The 20,591-nt window shown below is 39.3% G+C and overlaps 1 protein-coding gene and 1 non-coding gene across 3 annotated transcripts in view; one reads left to right on the forward strand and one right to left on the reverse strand.

The window, feature by feature from the left end:
• LOC119913364 (meiosis 1 associated protein) overlaps positions 1–20,591 on the forward strand; it is a 65,844-nt gene that overhangs the window by 30,177 nt on the left and 15,076 nt on the right. The window lies entirely within an intron of this gene.
• On the reverse strand, positions 8,245–8,316 carry trnaa-ugc. Its single transcript has one exon. It is a non-coding gene; the product is annotated as a tRNA-Ala (tRNA).

Consider the following 20,591-nt stretch of genomic DNA (forward strand, 5'->3'; position numbering starts at 1 on the left):
GGATCATGTAACGTTATTTAGTTAACGTTACAGTGGGTTTGAGAGCCTGCGGGATGTGTTGACTTACAGTATTTAATAAGCTGTCATTAATTGCATTGCACATTGCATGGTTGTGCTCTGTAAGTGAAAAACAGGTTACAGTTACAGAATTCCTTATAGCTATGCAGTTTTATTAGTAACCTGGATTGAGTGTTTGGAACTAGGGCTGAAACAATTCATTTATTAAATTGATAAAATCGATTAATAAAATGCATCGACAGAAATTCTTTACATCGATGCTTCGTTTAAGCCATTTAACTATACACCATAGTGTTTCGCACGGACATTTATTACCGTCACACATTGCACTTATGCTGTGAACACGACGTGATTATAATGGAGCTGTTTGCAAAGTAGAGGAAGAGAGAGAAAAAAGCGAGGGACAAAGAAGAAAGTGTCCACAGTATGGAATTATTTCAAACTAAAGAAAACAACAACTCTGTAATGTTACCGTCCGTCCACCATAAAACAAAACTTATGTCGCCTTGGCAACAGCACGACGGCAGCTGAACAAAAAGCAGCCGGTGTTCTGCCAGCGGACCACAGACAAGGTAACAGTAACAACAACTTTAGCATTTAACTGAAATCTTGATTGATTGTTGAGTTGAAGGCTAGCTAAAGTAAGCCGCAGTTCTCAGCTGAAAATGTGCACACGTGCGTTTGTTGTTCTCCTTTTTGGGCCGTGAGTTGTAACCTCACAGTCAGGAGTTAACTGGGTGTCGGGGAGCTGCACCTTTTAACTCCCCTCCTGCTCTCTCTGAAGCTCAGACAATCCCTGCTACCTGCATGTACTAATCCATCCTTTCACCTAGATTGTCTTTATTATCGCCATCTTTATAATAACAAACAGCTGTTTCGTGTGCAGGATCGCTCATTTCCCGTTTCACATTTCACTTGTGTTTTCTTGACAAAACGTCAGCTCCTGTAGTGTGTGTGTGTGTGTGTGTGTGTCCCTGTCACCGATCAGTCACGTAGTGTGAACGCCACAACGACTGCAAGACTGCCGTCATATGACGGCAAGTTTTGTGAACGGCACGGCCATCGGCCGACGCTGAAAGTCCTGTAGTCTGTACAAGCCTTTAGTATAACTTGTATAGCACTCGGGAAGCTTCGAATACTAAAATCATCGTTAGCTGCACCCTATTTGGAACTGTACTAAATAGAGACAATCAGAGATTTACCCGTGAAAGCTGTCTCATATTAATGCTGGAAATAATATATTAGGACATGTTTTGTTACAACCAGTGTTACAAGTGTCTTTTGTACAAAATTGGTGAAGGAAAAGTCCAGACTGTAACTACAGTTGGGAATGCGGGGGGAAGAACCCAGGACCTCAAACATGTAAAGCATGCACTCTACCATTGAGCTACATCTTCTCTTATGTGTACAGTAATGCATATTAACCCAGTGTCCTATATTTCACAAGTCTCCCGAAGGCACATTGTACCCATGTACATACAATACATACATAAAATACACATATGACAGTTGTCAGGTTGTCACCATAAGACGAGACTATAGTGGATGCAAATCTCTCCGCACACAAAATTATATTAATTAATTACCAAATAAAGTAGATTTTAATTTCACTCCTCTCTGTTTATACACAAACTTGTTCTCCCTCCCTTGTACCATGTTTCTTTCTTTCTTCTTTCAGGGAGTCAGTTAAGAGACATTTGAAAGTCAGTATCATAAATCAGTATGACATAATTTTCCCTTCCCAATACTGCTGATGAGTCATGGTTATGTTATGTCAAGTAGTCGTTGAGCTGTGTGTGATGGGAGGAGTTCTTCATGTTTGCTTTTAGGGAAGCTATTGCCAAACAAATCACATTGTAATTAATTAATGGAAGCTAATGAATGTACATGTCCATGATATATCTAAAGCCTAGGTTTTGTCAGGGGTTATACAGTTCTGTAACTACCAGCTGTGAAGAGGATGGGGATGTACTAGCTGCAAGTATGGTGTGCCGCTCATTGATTGAATGCAAAAACTAAGTATTTCAAAATAAATACAATAAAACCTGGCTGCGTTTACACATGGAGCGGACAATACGAAGGATGAATTGGGTCCACTATTTATTTTGCATGCCAAAGGAAGTTCCTGACAGACGTAGCAGTTTCATACTTTCCTCCCTCCAGACTAGAGAAATACGAATTCTTGTCCAGCTTTGCAAGTCCTTCTGGGAGCTTTTGCTGTGTGTATGTGATGTGAAGTCATTACAAAGAGATGGAGCATGTATCTCTGTCTCCATATTGTGGTTATGTGTTGGCGCATATGCATCAGACAGTTTCCATTCAGGCTTGATTTCCAAGTCATTATTTAAAGTCTTGTTACACTTGGTGTTATTTTTGTAAACAGGCATCACACTGCAATGCAGCTTCTAGACATCAGTGTGGATTTAGCATCTTACAAGTACACTATGTACACACATCCATGCAAGAACACACCAGACAAAAGTTATTTTTACTCTCAGGACAGAATTTTAAAAAGCAGCATCTGTTTTGGGAGGAAGACATGGTACTTTTGCAAAGTCATCATCAGAACTAGAGGACACCCACGGTGACAGACACCCATGCACACTACACCGTCTGGAGCAGCTACAGTAATAGATTACTATTGTCTGACTGTTTCCCTTGAACACCTGGTCCTTTCTCCCCTGAGCTGTCTCTCTCTCTCTGTCTCTGAGAGAAAGGTTCTCCTTTGCTCCCTAAACTAGAAAGAGAATAAGCGGATGAGAATTTCATCATCATTTTTTTAGTAGTTCAGAGCAGAGCCCTCAAATCTGGGCCCTAGCCTGGCCTGTGTCCGACAGTCTGTAGCCCTGTACTTTACTCTCTCACACCCTGTTTTTTTGTGTTTTTTGGTAAAATGTGGTGAAAAGTTTGTTTGCCTGCTTTTCATATCCTGCAGCCCTTGAGGGGGGTGTGACGAGATTTTTCGTCAGGTTAGAAATTTGTCTTGCAAGACTCACACAAATGACATTTTTAACATGCTTGCCACACATCCAAAAAATGCTTTCACACTATAAACCAGCCATGGTTCAGTTTGATCCTGACCAACACCACTTCTAGACAGTAAATGAGGAGAGAGAGCTACAAAGATACATTTTGGATTGTTTCACAGCACAAATAAACATGCCCACACACTGCCGCACAACCCTTCAGCTAGTTGCAGCAATGGTCTGAGATGGATACGCCGCGATGACTTGACAGACCATTCACTGTATCTGAATTTGCAGAAACACTCGCTCTCAGCTTTGTGCATTTGTCCAATGCAACTCACCAGGCTCACGAAACTCACATTGTTAGTTTAAACATGTTTTAAAAACACCATATTTTTTTGTCACATTGCACATTGCTGCAGCTCCTCTTTTCACCCTGTGTTGAAGGCTTCATTTTAGCTACAGAGTGATACATCTTGTCTCTAAATGATCTTTGTTGGGAGTTGCACATGCGCAGTTCCTAGTTAAGGACTACTAGCCAATCAGAAGCAGAGAAGGGCTAGCAGCCCTGAAACGGCTTCAATTCAGCTGTAGGCTACATGTTGCCGACTAGCTTGGCAACATGGCAAGAGTTTCAGAGTGGTGAGTTATTAATCTGTAACAAAAGTATCTTTCATCCATAAAGTTTTAACTGAGCTCTGTCTCTACATCACATTAACAACTTTATGTCCATTGACTGCCTGGAGGGTAGCTGGTGTTTGGAAGGGAGAGGAGAGGTGTGTGCTGCAGCTCAGTGTTTTTCCACCAGTGTTTTTGAGGGCGTGTCAGAGTAGCCGCTTGGCGAGCGTTATATGATATAAATTTAGCTTTCTTCCCTGTGACAACACAGGGATGAAAAGGAAATGGCTGGACTACAAACGAGCTGTTTTCAAGCAGTTCAGTGCAGAGTTTTCTGTGGGAGATGGGAACTCCCTTTGGGCTTTTTAAACGTTGTCTTCTCTTTAGATTGGTCAAAGAAGTTCAAAAGCCTTTATGCTGATCTTAGAAATACTTAATTTAGGTGGAGATTGAACACGGGACCTCACACATGCAAAGTGTAAGGAAGTCTCCCCATTATGGACTTTTGTCATAGTGTGTCATCATTCAGCCAAGAAAGGCTTTGGGTTACAGTGTAGCATGTCTAAACTAGCTATGAATTTTAATAAATTTATGAGAATTAATACCCAATTATGAATTTTAATATTCAAAAATATATTAATCCATAAATCCGTTTTGAAAAAGAAAGGGCACCACCGGAGTTGTTATTAACCTAGAGTCTCTGAACCTCTAGGTAGCTTTTAATAATTATACAATTATTCATCACTTAGTTAATAATCGCTCAATTATCTTCATCAATCAGTCAGTCTCATATCTAAAGGGTCAATTCTCTTGGCAGGGACGTAGAAATAGGCACACACACAATTCCTTGATTACAGTGAATTTATTAACTAACTAAAGTGATGTAAAAGGGTGGTTAAATACATCGATTGTGGGAAGCATTTTTCTCATACGGCAACTAACGAATGCAATTAGATGATAACTCGTTAAATTTGTCTAGGGGTATAAAGTTTTCATATGCTGGACTAAAGAAAAATGGATTAGCAACTATTGGACGTCACTGACCACAGAATGTAGGGTTTTGGTCTTGTGTTTCTTCCTGCCGGGTTGCTGGTAAACGGCCTCACACTGGCAGAGTCCATGCGTTCTCGGTTAGGACAACTTAAAGCTATCGGCGAGCCACGTGGGGTCGTCCGACCTCCGTGGGCTTAGCTCGACGTATAGAGCTTAAAAAGAACTGGGTTGCTCTTGAATTAACTAGTGTAACTTAACAGACTGATAACTTTTAACAAACGAACAGAAAGAAAATAAAAACAAGTAAAATTGCTGTTAAACGAGGGAAAAATTGATGTCGCGGCACTTCGTGTGTGTAGCTTCAAGCGAAACAAAGACTTCGTTGCGCTGGTCAAATTCTTAGGGCGTTGCCGAGAGAGGCACGTCGGACGAGTGCCAAAGCATCCAGAGAGCAGAGTGGAAGAGAAGAGGAGAGGAGAAGAGCCAGAACGACGTCGTGTGTCGCTCTTTTGTTGTCTGGGGCGTGGTTCCCCAGGGAGCAGTCCTTCGTTCCCGCAGGGAGCGTTTGCGGTTTCCCGAGGGACTGCCTTTCTAAACTTCTAATGTCTATAAAAGAAAAGAAAATCTATTTGCGCGTATTATAATCAAATATTTTCCACAATCAAACCTCAATGGTCAAACAGTTGTACCGTTCTAAGTTAAGCATTTGGTAACAGGAAAACAATTATCAAATTATTCATGATAAATGAGTGACATTTATACATTAACGGCATTTCCGACTGGTATGTAATACTTATTTCGTCCACTTGGGGGAGCTCAGGTTACATGAGGAAAGCTTAGATTAATCCCAACAATCTTTCTTTAGGAACTGGGGAATTTATTTATTTAGCCTTAAATTCAAGCAGGCAATTAATAGAGTATAGTATGACATTTCTTTATCATCATTTCTAAAGGAATTGTGGGAGAAAGTATTGTGAACAAGCATTGGTTACACATAAGATGAAGGAGTGTCCTTAATCTTGCTGAAAATAAAAACACTGCAAAAGTAATTTATTTAGATTCTTTTCAGCAATAATATCAACAACAGATAACAACATGGTAACATAACTACTCAAATAGAGGCAAACGTAATCAAGTAACTAAAAGATTATTTAATTAAACAGTTAATGCTTTGAGTCTTTGGAGACTGCAGTCTTTGTTTACACAAAGTTCAGGGCGGTCCGTGGTGCTCTGGATTTTGTCACATCTGGGTGTGACAAGGAGTATCCCTTTGATGGGTTAATGAAACACAGAGCAAGGTCAATTGCCACATTTACGTGTGTCTCCAAGGAGAGTTCCAATAGGCTGTTTGTAATCTCCGGTTAGTTTCTTTGTCATTTTAACAATTCAGGCACCGAGACTTATCTCGGCTGTTGCCAAAGGTGGCCAGTTTTACGATCAACTCCAATCTGATCAAATCCACACTGTTGTCCACTACAACAGCTATGATAGGAGTTGTGGGGGATTGAACCCTGGACTTCGTACATGCAAAGCACACTCTCTACCACTGAGCCCCAGAATGGAAGCCATAGCTGTAATATGAGAGTTTGGGCCTGGCACCATCATTTTTGTTATCATAAGAATAACAATTTACATTGAGTGTGTATATTAAGTTTATAGTTATGTGTAAATCCAAGGATCTGGCATTGTTAACAAGGTTCAGCTTTCAAACTGACAGCCCCTGTTTTACATAGAACGTAGGCTAATGGAATCTTTTCATCTTTGTAGGAACAGCAGCACTTGTTTGAAGTTGAGAAAAGTTACTCTTTTTAGAATGAAAGACAAGGCATGGACGGCATAAAGTGAGCCAGCTAAATTAGGTTGCGTTGTATGTACATAGCTGTTTTTATATAACACTAACCAACATCAGTTTTAGATATTTCTCTAATTATAAAGGGAGAGAGCCGTAGCAAGAGCCATAGCTATTTATCTGTAATATTTGGCAGATAAATAGATGCTAAGGGTGTTTAATTTCAGATTTGTTTATTTGCAGTGGCACATAAGCTGGTGTATTATCCTTAGAAATGCTGAAATCCTCGGCGATTTGACTTATGTTATCACTATTCCATAAGTCATCATTTCCACTATCAAGAGATAACAAATCCATTTGAGATAAGCTGCAGTTTAGGAAGAAAAGATATGTCTCTGTTTTGGTTAACTTTTCGGTTGCATCTTCCCAGGATCTAGGTGTGTGGATGGTTTAGTTTCCCCTGCTGTGTGTGGCATTTTTGTGTCTTTTCTAGCATTGTGCACATAGTGGACTAATCCTCTGTCCATTTACCTCAGCTTGTTAACAGTTAATATTACTGTTATTTATTAGTTATTTGTATGTATTGAGCAACTATATAGTACATAAGTGCAGTATGCATATACAGTGCAGTTGCATTGCATGTTTTCCTGTTGTGCAGTGTTTCATTTGTTATTCAGCATTTCTTGTTGCTGTTTTTCAGAAGATTTTTAACAAAAGCTTTCAAAAAGTGATGGAGACATTGTGATTCTGACCTGTCCACAGTCCCGGTACGCAAGAAAATGTCCCGGTACGCCAAAGAGTAAAATGTCGAGGTGCCAGTTCTGCGTACCGGTGCGTTCCAGCCCACTTCAAGCACTGTGCTTATAAGAAAATCTTATATTTATATGGTGTCTGCATGTACAGTTAACACACAATCTTATATCTAAAGACATAATCAGGGACTGTAGCAGTCTGTGTGTAAAACATCAGTTTGTCAAGTCACATGACTTCTTTACAGTATTTCAGAACTGCAACGAGCAAAGAAACAGGTTGTTGCTAAATGAATGTAGCCTTGTTGAAAACAGCAGATCTCTTACTCTGTAAATGAGTGTGAATGTCAGTGAACTACAGTATGAATTTGCATATGAATGATTTCACTCATAGGAAGTTGTTCCACCATCAAGAATACACTTATTTCCACTGAGACACTTCTCTCTGGAAAAAAAAAAAGTATCTCGACATGATACTGGGCTGCCGTAGGCTTGACAAACATGTCATATTGCTTTTGAACTCCTGTAATGGAAAGTGACACCATTCCTCCAGAGAAAATGTCATCCTTTGGTATTTTATACAAGCTTATTATGTATGAACAACTGTGACCTCTCTTAAGAATACAGTTGGAGATGCCCAGGACCACGTACATCTACAGCTATGTTAGCTTCCTTTATATATGTTACAAGTGGCATGTGGCTGTCACGCCATCTTTTAAGGGGATAAAACAGCCTTAAGAGCCTGACATATTTTAGAATGTGCAACATACAAAAATACTGAGACTTTTCTTTTTCCAAAAATTTAAATAATTCATTCTGATTTTCAATCATTGAGAGAAAAATCCCTTTGAGCGGCTCTTTAAAATGCGCAGCCCATTCTTTGTGCATTCTGATCTCTGCACAATATTTCAAAAACTAGCAGGACTGCACTCTAAAAGAGCAAATGTTCAGCAAAAAAGGACAATTTAGGGACAACTCTGCAGTGATTGGAGAGATGTGGCTCTTTTTGCACACCTATCTGTGGTCAGGACAGTTTTAGGGTGATTGAATTCTTCTGTGTCCCACGTTTAAGTTCTGATCACATCAATTATAACCAAAGGAGCACGAGAAGTGGAGATACTGGGGATTGAACCCAGGACCTCATATATGCAAAGCATGCGCTCTACCACTGAGCTACATCCCCCCTCCTTTGTTTTTGTTTGCTTTCACCTTTACATACCTGTTCCTCTGTCATTGCAAAACTAGTAATGTGTATGTATTAAAATGTGTGTCCAAATAAGTGTGCTTGTGTATTTGTGTGTTTGTAACCCTTTCATCTTTTATTATAAGGTGCAGTATTATGAAAATCCTCATGCTACTCAAAACTCCCTTTAAATCCCTTTCAAACGGCTGCCAAAATCTGTTTCCTTGTCCTCATATTTTGACACATAGTCATTAAAACAGTTCTAGTCTTTGTCGCATCGCTTCCCAGCTTTGTCAAAGCATTTATTTCATTCAAATACTTAGTTTGCAAAGGCTCCTGAGAGTGACAACAGTCATTCCATCCACTCATATTTTGTCTGAAAAAATCCACATTTTGAGTAACAACCATATTTCAGTTCACCATCCACAGAATGTGGAATGTAGTTTTTTTACTTGTGGAGGTTATGTATAGCCCCATCAGTGATCTATCCTCCATCCATCCGTCTCACATCAATAATCTCCTTTATTGCTTCTCTAGTTTAGCTCTGAGCTTTTATTTCCTCACACACAGACCAAGACAAACATACCCGGGCTTTTCAGACAGTGTGCTCCTCCAAGAGTTCCACAGCTTTGTGACAGTCCGCATGGGAATATGTTGAACCCAGACCCCCTAAATGATACCAGTGAACCACATTCCCTACTCTTGCTGTGCATCTTAAACATAGATAATCATTTTCCTCAGCCAATAAATGCTAAAGAAGCTTGAGATTAAAAGTAAATGCAGAGATGCTTGGAATTGATCCCAGGGCCTCATTCATGCAAAGCATGCACTCTACCACTGAGCTACATCCCCTTAGTTTATGTTTGATATGTTTCCAGTTTAGAAAGGAGATGGCTGTCACACATCTTTTGAGCTGACAAGCCTGAAATACAGTTTCTTTTATAATGTGCGAACTACAACAGCATCAAGAAGTGTTTTATTTTAAAACGTTTAATAATTCATCCAAACAAAAGAATAATTGTCTCTTTAACTGAGAACATTTACAGATAGAACCGCCATTCCATTATTATTGTTTATTTGTGGTTTTCTGAACATCTCAAAAAGATTTAATATGGAAAAGTGCATTGTTAGCAGCAGAACCAGACTGAGAGATGAAAGGCTCAGGAAACCTTTGCAGGTGTTCTGAGTTAATTAACTGATTATGGCTCCTCGGGTCAACATTTCTGTATTATAAATTCTTTATTCTAAAATTTTTTTGTGATAGTGGAGTTTGGATTTCCATGATGTAAGCTGCAATCATCAAGATTAAAATGGAAAAAAGACTTGAAATATTTCAATTGAGTGTAATGAATCTCGAATAAATTAAAGTTTCTCTTTTTGAATTAAATTACAGAAGACATTTTTTTTAGATGCACCTGTTTGTACTTTACTTTTGAAAACAGTTCATCAAAATATATTGAACTTAAAGTTACCATTGTAGCCATAATGTCTGTACGGAAGGTTGTTAATTTAAACTCAAAACTAAACTAAATATTTATCTTTCTCATGTACTGGTGAAATATCCAACTATTACTGTTGTACCTACAGTATTACTTTAACTTAGCCATTATTACCTGGGAGCAGTACTTGCACCTCTCTTTATATTACAATAGTAGTACTAGAAGCCACTACTAAACCAAAGCACTATGATTTTGAATCTTATTAAGGATGCATGATTCTAAATAAAATGGGAATCACATATTGAGGTCCTTAGAAATTAATAAACAATTCTTATTCATGATTCAAATAGGAATTGTTTAGATTTATGAAGAGGTCATTTAAATGTAAGTGCTGCATTGTTATTGTCTGTGATTCAAATAAATGCTGCAATCCAGAGCACTAAATATTACAATTTTACAAAATCAGACGAATAAGAATTCTCTGCTGTTTTACATCTGTAGTGCGGCAGGACGACTGGTTATGAGGAAAATAGATTAGAGGATGTTACAGTTGTTATAAATGACTGCAAATCCATATTAAAAAGCACAAATAAGAATATTAAATTAGAACATTACTCAAATTAAAACAATTGTCCATTAAACCATACGATGGGTAAAAAGAGCTAATCTTGAGTGCTGTTTTTTGTTTTGCCTGAGACGTGTGAGCTAAAGGTAGAAGCAGTCTAAAAGCAGACTCATATCTTGGACAAATAGCTCTTTCAAACAGACACCCCATCAGCGATTCTTGGATCAGTCTCTCAGTAGAAAAGGATTATAGCCCATTATATCTCCTCTAATCCTCTCCCTCTCCTTGATATCTCCCTCTCTCTTACTGTTCTTCTCTTCCCCTCTCTCTCCCTCCTCTAAAGCTGTCCACTGGACTGTCATTTTTTTCCCCTCTGAATCTTTTCTTTTCTTTTGCTGGCTGTCTGTCCAGTTTGTGTGAGAGATAAGTAGCTTTTACAAGTGACAGTTGTTGTGGTTAAGACGGAAAGGATAGAGATGTTTGTGCTTATGTAACTGAGCGTGCATGTGTCTGTTTTTGTGTTCTTGCATGTTTAGTTTTCTGTTTGCTTATGAATGATTGTACTGCCTCGTGTGTGTCGGATGTGCTTGGCTACATAAATGTCTGTAAATAAGTGACTCCTGAATATATGCACTTTTTTTTTCTCTTTCGTGTGTGTGTGTGTGTGTGTGTGTGTGTGTGGTCCTTGCCAGTCATATTCCCATATAATTTTCACCTTTTTGTCTTTTCAATCATTCTCTGCTTCACAGGATCTGCGTCCCTCCATCAAAGCGTGACAGAGACATGAGAGGACTTTTTCCTCTTTTCTCCTTTTCTCTCTCCAGCTACTTCCAATTACTTCCTCCTCCTCCTCCCCTGCCTCCCTTTTCTTATGTCTCTTTTAAGGGGCAGAAAGAAAAGAAATCATCTGCCATGTTTTTGTCCCCACCTCTCTCTCCTCCCTCATACTTTGCAGACCGTCTGTGCAGTATCCCATTTCCTCTCTGCTTTGATCTTGTTCTCATGTTATCTCTCTTGTATTACCATAGATTTATGATGTATTAACCTAGATTTATTGTACTCCCCTGCCTTAACCACTTTTTTAGATTTTTCTAAAGGTGGGTCTGCTTAGATACAGCAGATACAGTTACTAAACTCCATTCATTAAAATGCTACTTTCATACCAATCTGCCTCTGTTTTACTATAACTTTTTAGGTTGCCAAAAATCTTTGAAACATTTACTTTATGCATGAAATTAAGTTATGTTTAGACACCTAAAACAGGCTCCATTGTGTTTGATTAGCATGTTAATGTTGCAATGATAAATGCACTGACGAAACAACGCAGAGGGGAGCCTGTTTTCAGTCTATACACTTTAAATTAGGTCACAATTGAATGTATACATGTTGCCAAGATTGTGGGTGTTCTGTATTGTGTAATCATGTTAACTGTTACCCTGCCTGCAGTGCTGCGCTTTTTTATCTTTGTGTCTGCCACCTTGAATACGTAATGCTCTTTTTGTTTAGAAGTGCTTTCCTTCTCCTTATTTGCCTCCTTCGGAACACTTAAGCCATTTCCACACCCCACACAGTTGCACTTGGATCAGCATACATCCCCCAAATCCATTTTGAGTCGCAAGAATAATGACTCTGAAAATGTAGCCTATGTCCCTTGAGAGGAGCGTTATAATCCACTGGCCCACAGCCAAGAATTATAAAACAGTAAACCGAGTCTTCATCCTGAATGCTCACATTGAGCCATATTTCATGTATTACATTACAATAATAATGTGAAACGTCATTGATCCCCAGAGGCAACTTCTCTCCAAGAGTTAAGACCTGCAGAGCAGAAACCCTGGAGCCTTTTCAAAGATGCTGTGGCGGAGCCAGTGTTCACAATGTGGTTGGATTAAGTGTGGTCATCCAAATAGTGAAGGACAGTGTCCCTGCAGCCTGACCCCAAATGAGACTAAAGCCTTAATCTCCTCAGCCGTGAAAAAAAGATTCATAGTCGTACTGGGCTCCAAATAGCATTTATGTCTATGACATATCTACTCTAGCATAAACATAAACTCCAACTGCACGTTTTTTCTCGCAAGAAGATTTCATGAAAACGTTTGGAAATAGTCCAGCAGATAACCCCGCATAAAAAATGGACAATTTTTACACTTTGGTTTTTGTGAGTATTAAACAAGCGAGATATGACGTGTTAATTAGTGGGCTTTAGAGGTGCTGGTAAGCAGTTTTAGCAAGCTGTTTCCGCCAGTTTCATGTCCTTATGCCAAGCTAGGCTAAGCCACTGGCGGTAGCCTTCTATTTAACTGCCGTGGTATTTATCTTTTCATCTAACCAGAGGGACTAAATCATTGTTTTGCAAGTCACTATTAAGTCTCAAGTCTTAGCACTCAAGTCCCAAGTTGAGACAGGCAAGTCCGAGTCAAGAACAAGTCCTAAAGTTTGAGTCCTAAACAAGCCATAATGTGCTGTTTACCAAATTAAATACCATTTACAAATGAAAAAAATATTATTGAATAAAGGCAGGAGCGCAGTTTCACACGAGAAATGTCATGTAATTGATATAAATAATAATAATGTCATATAATTGTATGATTTAAATAAAGTGTTGAAGCGCCGCACACAGTATTTTTATGTCATAATTTATATTTGGACTTGGGGAGGGTATCGAGTCTTTTCGAGTCCGTGTGAAGTCATTGGTGTGGTGTTAAAGTCAAAGTAAAGTAGAAAGTTCTTTTGGATTTTCATCATATCAATTCATCATCATCATTTTGAAGTCATCATATTTGTGACTCGAGTCCAAGTCATGTGATCTGAATCCACACCTCTGCATCTAACTCTCTAAGACAAGTGAATTTCCCAAAATGTCAAACTATGCCTTATGTCTTATACAGTAGACAGGTGCCCATATGTACATTTCTGTAATCATATCAGTTATTAAAGGATCCCTTCCTAATGCACAATTATTTACTTCACTTTCTTCTTACTTCAATGTAAATGATTAAGGTAAAATTCCACAGTCCTTTTCTGAAGTTAATATTGCTGTCAGAGTTGGAGTGAATATCAATTTGTTACTTTTCCTTCCACTGCAGCTCAACAAGGAAACACTGTATGGTTTCCTAAAACTTTGCTATGTTTTCTGTATCTCCCTTCAGTTAATTAAAATATCTTAATAAGTTTAGTAAGATAACAAATTGTATAGTATGTCGCCCTGGGTGTTATGAGTTGTAGTTTTTCCCTGTGAGTTTCTGAGTTTTTTGCCATTGTTTGATGTGTCCTTCTGTTTGCCTGTTTCTCTCGTTCCTTGTCCTTGGTAGTTTATGTCTTGTCTTTTATCTTAGCTCTTGGTCCTGTGTTTATTTGATATTGTGTTTATTTGATATTGTCATGGTTTAGAGTGTTATTGATAATTTTGTTCATTCGCTTTAAGTTTTCTTAGTATCTGTCTAGCCTCTTAGTGTCTACTCCTGGTCCGTGTACTTTGATATTATTTTGTCCATGTTGCTCTGTGTTCTGTTTAATCTTAGTTCAGTCTGTTTTCCCTGTTAGTTGTAGTTTTGGTATATTAGTGATCTGTCTGCTTATGTTCAGGTTCAGTCACTTATTCTCTGTTTCTTCCTGGTTATCATTAGTTTCCCTATGGCCTTATTGGTATCTGTCTGTTTTCCCCTGCTGTCTCTCTGCCTGCCTGTGTCTTGGTAGTCTCATGTCTGTCACCTGTGTTACTCCCGCCCTGCTCGTTAGTCCCTGGTGTATATATGTTGGTAGTAGTTCGCTCTGTCTCATCCTGTCGCCTGCCTATTCCCTGTGTGTTCGTTGGATTTTGGATTTTCTCTGTTGGATCACCTGCTTTGTTTGTTCCTGTATGATTTTGGATTCCCTGGACTCAGCCACTCTTTGTAATTGTGCTCGCCTTTAGTTTGTTGAATAAACCCTTTGAACTGTACCTCCTCCGCTATGTGTTCTGCATTTGGGTCCACCAACCTTCTCCACACCACAAACCATAACACTGGTAGTAACTAGAGGATATTATTGATGGTACTTGTGACCCGTTGAGGTAATTCCAGCGTAAACTCAACCCCCATAGGGTGTTTATTAACACCACTCTTACATTTTTGTGTAATTGATTCTGTGTAAAAACAACTTTCCACCAGCCTTTCCTCAGCTACTATTACAACCTACAGGCATTCACCCCAGGGTCACTCTCTCCCTCTCAGTCTCTTTCTCTCTGTTTCTTTCATTCAGTTAATTTTCCATCACAGTCAGCTAGTTCACTTTAGTGTGTGGTGGGTGAAAGTGCACAGAGGTGCTCTCGGGAGGAAACTCCACCCAGACCTGCTGACACACTCGCACACATGCAGTTGCAGCTACTGCAAAATGTTGGCACAAACGGAAGCACACATCACACACACACACTCATAAAGTCCACAGCAAGAATGTGGCAGGAATGAGGACAGAATCTGCATTTTCTGTTGGAGCCATTGTGGTATTTATTTACATATCTATAAATATGGTTTAGCATGATTGATAATGAAGAAACACGCGTCAATTTCAGGAGTGCGTTTTATTTTGCCACACACACATACGATGCCAAGGTCAGGCTGTTAACACCTCTGTGTGATGTTAGCAGAGCAGCAGGTGGTCGTACAGATGGAGACTGGTATCACTCTTCACACCAGGATGTGGAACCCATTAATCCCACACTGAGAGGTGGCTGGTTCCACTGCATCATGCGCACACAATTTTCTTTGTCTAAGCCCTCCTGAAATCTTGTTTATCTGTCTCTTTATCTCTATATAAATCTTTTTTTGCTTAACTGTTTAACCATTTTCAGCCCAATTTCTCAAAGGATAATGGGAAACTAAACAACCATAGATCTAAAGTTTAGCCTGACAGAAACAAAAAAATGTGGGCAGAACAAATATTTTGATGTAAGTTGATACATTAAAGGTTGCAGTCCTGTGGATACATATTTTGCAGCCAAGAGAGGTGTTTTTCTTTCTTTCGTTCTGTTTCTGTGGTGTGTTCAGAACCATAGATGCTTGGGTTGAAGAAGGAGCAAGAGAGTGTGGAGAGAAGAAGTATAGAGAACACTAAGGAAAGGGCTCCTCGGAGGGGTTCACAGCTATTAAACAAGTGTTGTTACACTTTCTTTTGTCCATTCTCTGACTACCCGCATGTGTCTGCTACTATCTTGCTCTGTGAGTCATATTACTCTTCTGTCTTCATCACCTCTCTCCAGTTAGAAAAGATTGGAGGTTTAGATTGTATCAAGCCCCTTTCAGGCATACACTCCTTTACGTTAATCTGATGGCAGTTTACTGTAATATGTCGGTCTCATGTCTTAATCAGCATCATACTCAATTTTACATAAAAGTCGCGACAGCAATCTTACTAGGTCGGACCTAGTAACATTTCTGCAACACAAGTCGGAACTGAATGCTGGATTAAGGTAGCACAGGGTTAAACATGCGTCAGAGAGAGAAATGTGCGTCTCGTACTTGTCTTCTAAGATCACATGATAAGATAACAGGCAGCAGAATTCGCTCTCTAATATCATTAAATCGTGAAACTAAAGCATAAAAGGCAAAATATGTTCTATCCCTGCTCCCCCTCGTGCACCACATGCAATATCGTGCTGAATGAAGTCGTAAGGAGCATCCACATTTATGTCACCTGTGTGTGAATGACAAAAGGTTGTCACTTCATTAATAGGTAGATTAGGCCAGAAACATTACGTATTCTGTGTCAGAAAATTACTTTACTAGAAACGATTCAAAAGAATTGTGAGATTATTGTGGTGAAAAATTGAAGGCAAAGTCATGGCTGTCCTGTAAGAACTGGGTTAGCAAGGTCAAGATCTTTAAAGTATATTAAAATAAATGTTTGTCTTAGCCCTACTACCCTCAAAGATATAAGACAAAGAATGTACAGCTGTACTTCGAGCTAAATGCTAACATCAGCATGCTAACATGGTCTCAATGACAATACTAGCAAGCTGATGTTTAGCATGTATAGTGTTTACTATGTTCACCATCTTGGTTCAGCTCGTTAGCATGGTAACATTTGCTAATCGGTGCAAATAACAGCACAACACAAATAGTACAGCTGAGGCTGATGGGAATGACATTTGTTATAACGCTTAACAGACTTGGACAAGTTAAAATTTTGACCAGTTATTGCAATACCTCCTGACGGGACCATGGATGTCTGCACCAAATATTATGGCATCCTACAGTTGTTGAGATGTTTCAGTCTAGACCAAAGTGGGCCCCCGACCAACCAAATGACCAGCTGATATTGCCCAAAAACCACTCCTCTCTCTTTCATGGTCATTCAACCCATCGCCCCTCTTCACTCTCTTTTTTTTTAGGTCTGCTCTGTCACCATCATCTTGCCTGCTTGTTATCTTTTTTTTGTCTGAGTTCACACTTGCACATGACACTAAACATCTTTTAAAAACTTTTCAGTGTGTGGGAGTCACTATTCAGTACAACTGTGATAAACTGTTGTCATTATCTTCAGGAATGTGTACTTCCTAAAAAAGTAGGCTACTGTAAATCATCCTGGCTTCCTTGCCTTCTCTGTAACCCTCACATCTGTTATAGGCCTCTGTGAACACTGTCTGCAGAGCTCCTCTCATCCTCTGTCCTTTCTGTCTTTTTCAAGTGCTTCAAAAGTCATCCAGCTGTCTCAGTGTCCTCTTCCATCTAACCCTCTGCTATTTCCAGATTCTGCTTTAAACCAGGCAGTTGATGTCTTGCCATCACTTTGCCGCTCTTCTGCTCATCATGCAAACTGTAACGTGATTTCTTTGCTCTTCTTCCCCAACAACCAAGGTTTATATCATATGTTTAATTAGTTTTGGCGACAGGAAATGTCTTATGAGGAGCAGGAAAATGGAGTGATGAATTTATCTGTTATCTAAACATATTTTCATTTAGCATCCACTTGTACTTTACATATGTATAGAGTCAAAACACCAAGGATGTGGAAACGTACCTAATGAGCCGTCATAAACACTTTTCACCTTCTCTCAAGTATTTGTCACCATATCTTTTCGTTTTTCCCCCTCGTATCTTGTTCCTCTTCCTCTATGATGACAGCCAGATAACTTCTGGTGCTGCCCCCATGTCCTCTTGTCCTTTTCAAGTGTCTGTCTGCTTTAATTGTCTCCATGACCGCATGGCTTTATCAGAAGTGACTGCAAGGCAATTAGGTCACGCAGCCGCTGGTGTGTGGAGTGCTTGTGTTTCAGACCAGATGATCAATGTCCTATTTGTCACAGTCTCAAACTACATCAATGAGCTATTCATCATTAATGCTCACACAGACAGATAAGGACAGCGTGTCCTCAGTGTCGCTCTGTAAGTGAAATGTTGATGTCGGAGGGGAATTCCACAGACGGACATTCATCAACGCTTCCTTCATGTTTATGTACACTTTGTGAAGTTTGTGTCAGGGAATGCATTAGGTTATTGCCTCACCCCCTATAAAACTGACATGTTGGTTCCAAGTAAGGATTTATTTGGGGGATAATTCTGTTTTATTTCAACTGGGGTGTTATTTTTGTATCAAAGGTTAATTTCTGAATATGGGAACAAGGGTTAACATAAGTCAAAGTTAAGTTTAGTGATATGACAATAGTTAAAAGCGATAACTATCGTAACTGACTTGCTGATGGCCAAACCTACAAAAATAAGTTGTAATAAACTTGAATTATCCTTTAATGATCTCCGTAATGGAAAGTGAAGTGAATTTTCGCCTCGCGTCACTTGTGCGAGTTTGACAGCTGAATCATTGGTGTTTACTCGTATTATGTGCGCGTGTAACGCAAGTAAACACAATCTGGTTTACTACTGCGATATGAAACATAAATAAACATGTTTTTTGTCATCCGACATGAATTGACGCTATTCACGTTGCATGGACTTTGTATGTAATCACGCCACGCCAAAAAATTTGCTTCGCTTTCTGTGTGAACACACAGTAAGTATCCACTGAACTGAAGTGAGAAAGAAGCTAATTTCCTTCCAGCTCCAACTCCTCTGCTCCAGTTGTTTTGAATCTGTTTTCTGATCTCAGTGGAGGGGCAACAGAAATGATACGTTATCAATAAAATGCTATAATTTACATGGAAAAATTAATATTCTTGCAAGTAGGTAAAAGATCAAGTAATAGGTTAATAACGAACAAATAAAACTGAGCAAAGAATTCCAAAGTATTGATGTTTTACTGTGGCTAACTTCAAAGTAGTTTTCCATTACCACCATTACTCATCTCAGTGTCCATTATCTGTATCAGGTCAAGCTGATCTTTATCTAAATGAATGTGTGAAAACATGTTGTACAGCAGTGCTCTGCTTCCTCTCCTGGTACTGCATTAACTCACAGCGTCACTAATTTCCCCGCACAAGCTTATGTTACATTGGTCTATGGTCATAAGGATTCTGCACATTTCCTAATGTACAGAGTAAAAGCAACCATTACTGGGCGTGGGCCAGAGGGGGGGAAGGTCAGGAGAAGAAGCACCACAGGGATGGTCAATAAGCAGAAGAGGCTGACATGGAGAAAAACATAAATTACAGGAAGCAAGGGATGTAGTTTTTTTTTTTTCAAAAATCTAGTTTGAACAAATGACAACTAGCATGTGTGTTGATCAAATTAATTTAACATGATTTTGGAATCAGAGAGATCATCACAGATTGAATATTTATGTATTTTCCCCACAGTCGAATTTCATGTTAAAACTGGCTCTACCCCAAAATAACCCACAGTCATTCATTTAACAAAAAACAAAACCTGATGTCTCCAGGGAAATTACAGCAAAATTGAAGTCATTACATTTTCATCTAATCAATTTGTGTGTTATGGTTATTTGTGGAGGTGAACCACTCACAGCTTTGCCCTTTTCAACGTCTATTCAAACAAGCAACAATGCCAGAGATTCAGCAGCCACACAGCTCCACTAAGGTGCCAACTAAAGCAAAAATATTAAAATGATTGTTGGTGTCTTAGGTGGGTGCATCAGCATCATTCAGCATCTGGAATCACAGATGACTCATCTGGACAGGAAAAGCTCTCAGATCATTAGGCCGGTGGAGACAGAGGAGAGATGCTAATGTAAGAGCACGCAGGCAAGGCATTAGGAGCCATCCTTTGAAGGATGTGTATTTCTAGAGATGTGATGAGTCAGCAACAGGAGTTCCTGCAGTTAAATGTTGCAACAGTTGCAGTGTAGAGGCTGCGAGGCAGCGTGGTCGCCTTGTGTTTATAGAGGATGTAACTGAAAAGACACAAGTTCTCCGCAGCACCTCGAGCCGCTATGGCATGCTACTGTACTTGCATACTCAGATGCAAATAGGTGTTATGTTAATAAATATAAAGCACAAATCAATTGAATTAAAGAGCAGAACAAGCTGTGACATAACCGTGACATATCTTCACCTTAAAACGTTACAGTAATATGTAATAAATATATTTACGCATCCCGCAGACATGGAGCATGTTGTGAGTCATGTTTTTGGCCACCTGATGAACGTAGGTCCAATAGTCACTCTCCTTCCGCTTGTGTTTTGGTCCCCACCTACTCCTGAGAAAGCTAAGATAGCTGGCTAAAATGCTTCACTTTGTCTGTCTGCTGTGTGGTGCTGGGCAGGTAGTGTACAGTTGGTTTACGCTGAATCCAGCTGCCTGCTGCATCTGGAAATAATACTAATGAGAGTGCTGACAGTGATCTAAAACAATGAGCAGAAAGATACAAACGCTTTCAGTGAACTGTTGATAATTATCCACACTATAAGCAAAACCTTTCGCGCTACACAAAGACACTGGACTAATAGTTAATATAAAAATACTGCTCAGTGCAGCATTAAATGTCACACGATGAAAACATGTACAGGTCATAGAAGACTCGTTTTCAGGCCTAAAACTCTGAAGTGAGTTTTGTTGCTCCACAGATTCAAATTTAAAGTGAATATAAAGGAAATGCAGATTTAATTGCTCTTATATAATGAGAGAGAATAAGAATAATAAGAATGCACACACAATACACACAAACACACACTTAATGAGATTCGACTGCCACTCTGCATCCTCAGCATGCATGTCACACTTCATCTTCTCACATATGCACACACACACTCACACACACTCACACACTGGACGTGCTGATGAGAAGCAGGAGCACAATTAGACTTGTAGGTCAGAGGGATGGGTCACTTGATCTGGCTCATAATTTAACAGTTTCTTAATCTCGTATTACTAACAGAGCAGAAA

This window comes from Micropterus salmoides, unplaced genomic scaffold (assembly GCF_014851395.1).
Source record: "Micropterus salmoides isolate LMB-PRFRI ecotype aquatic unplaced genomic scaffold, ASM1485139v1 Ms_hic_scaffold_2, whole genome shotgun sequence".
In the NCBI taxonomy this organism is placed as follows: domain Eukaryota; kingdom Metazoa; phylum Chordata; class Actinopteri; order Centrarchiformes; family Centrarchidae; genus Micropterus; species Micropterus salmoides.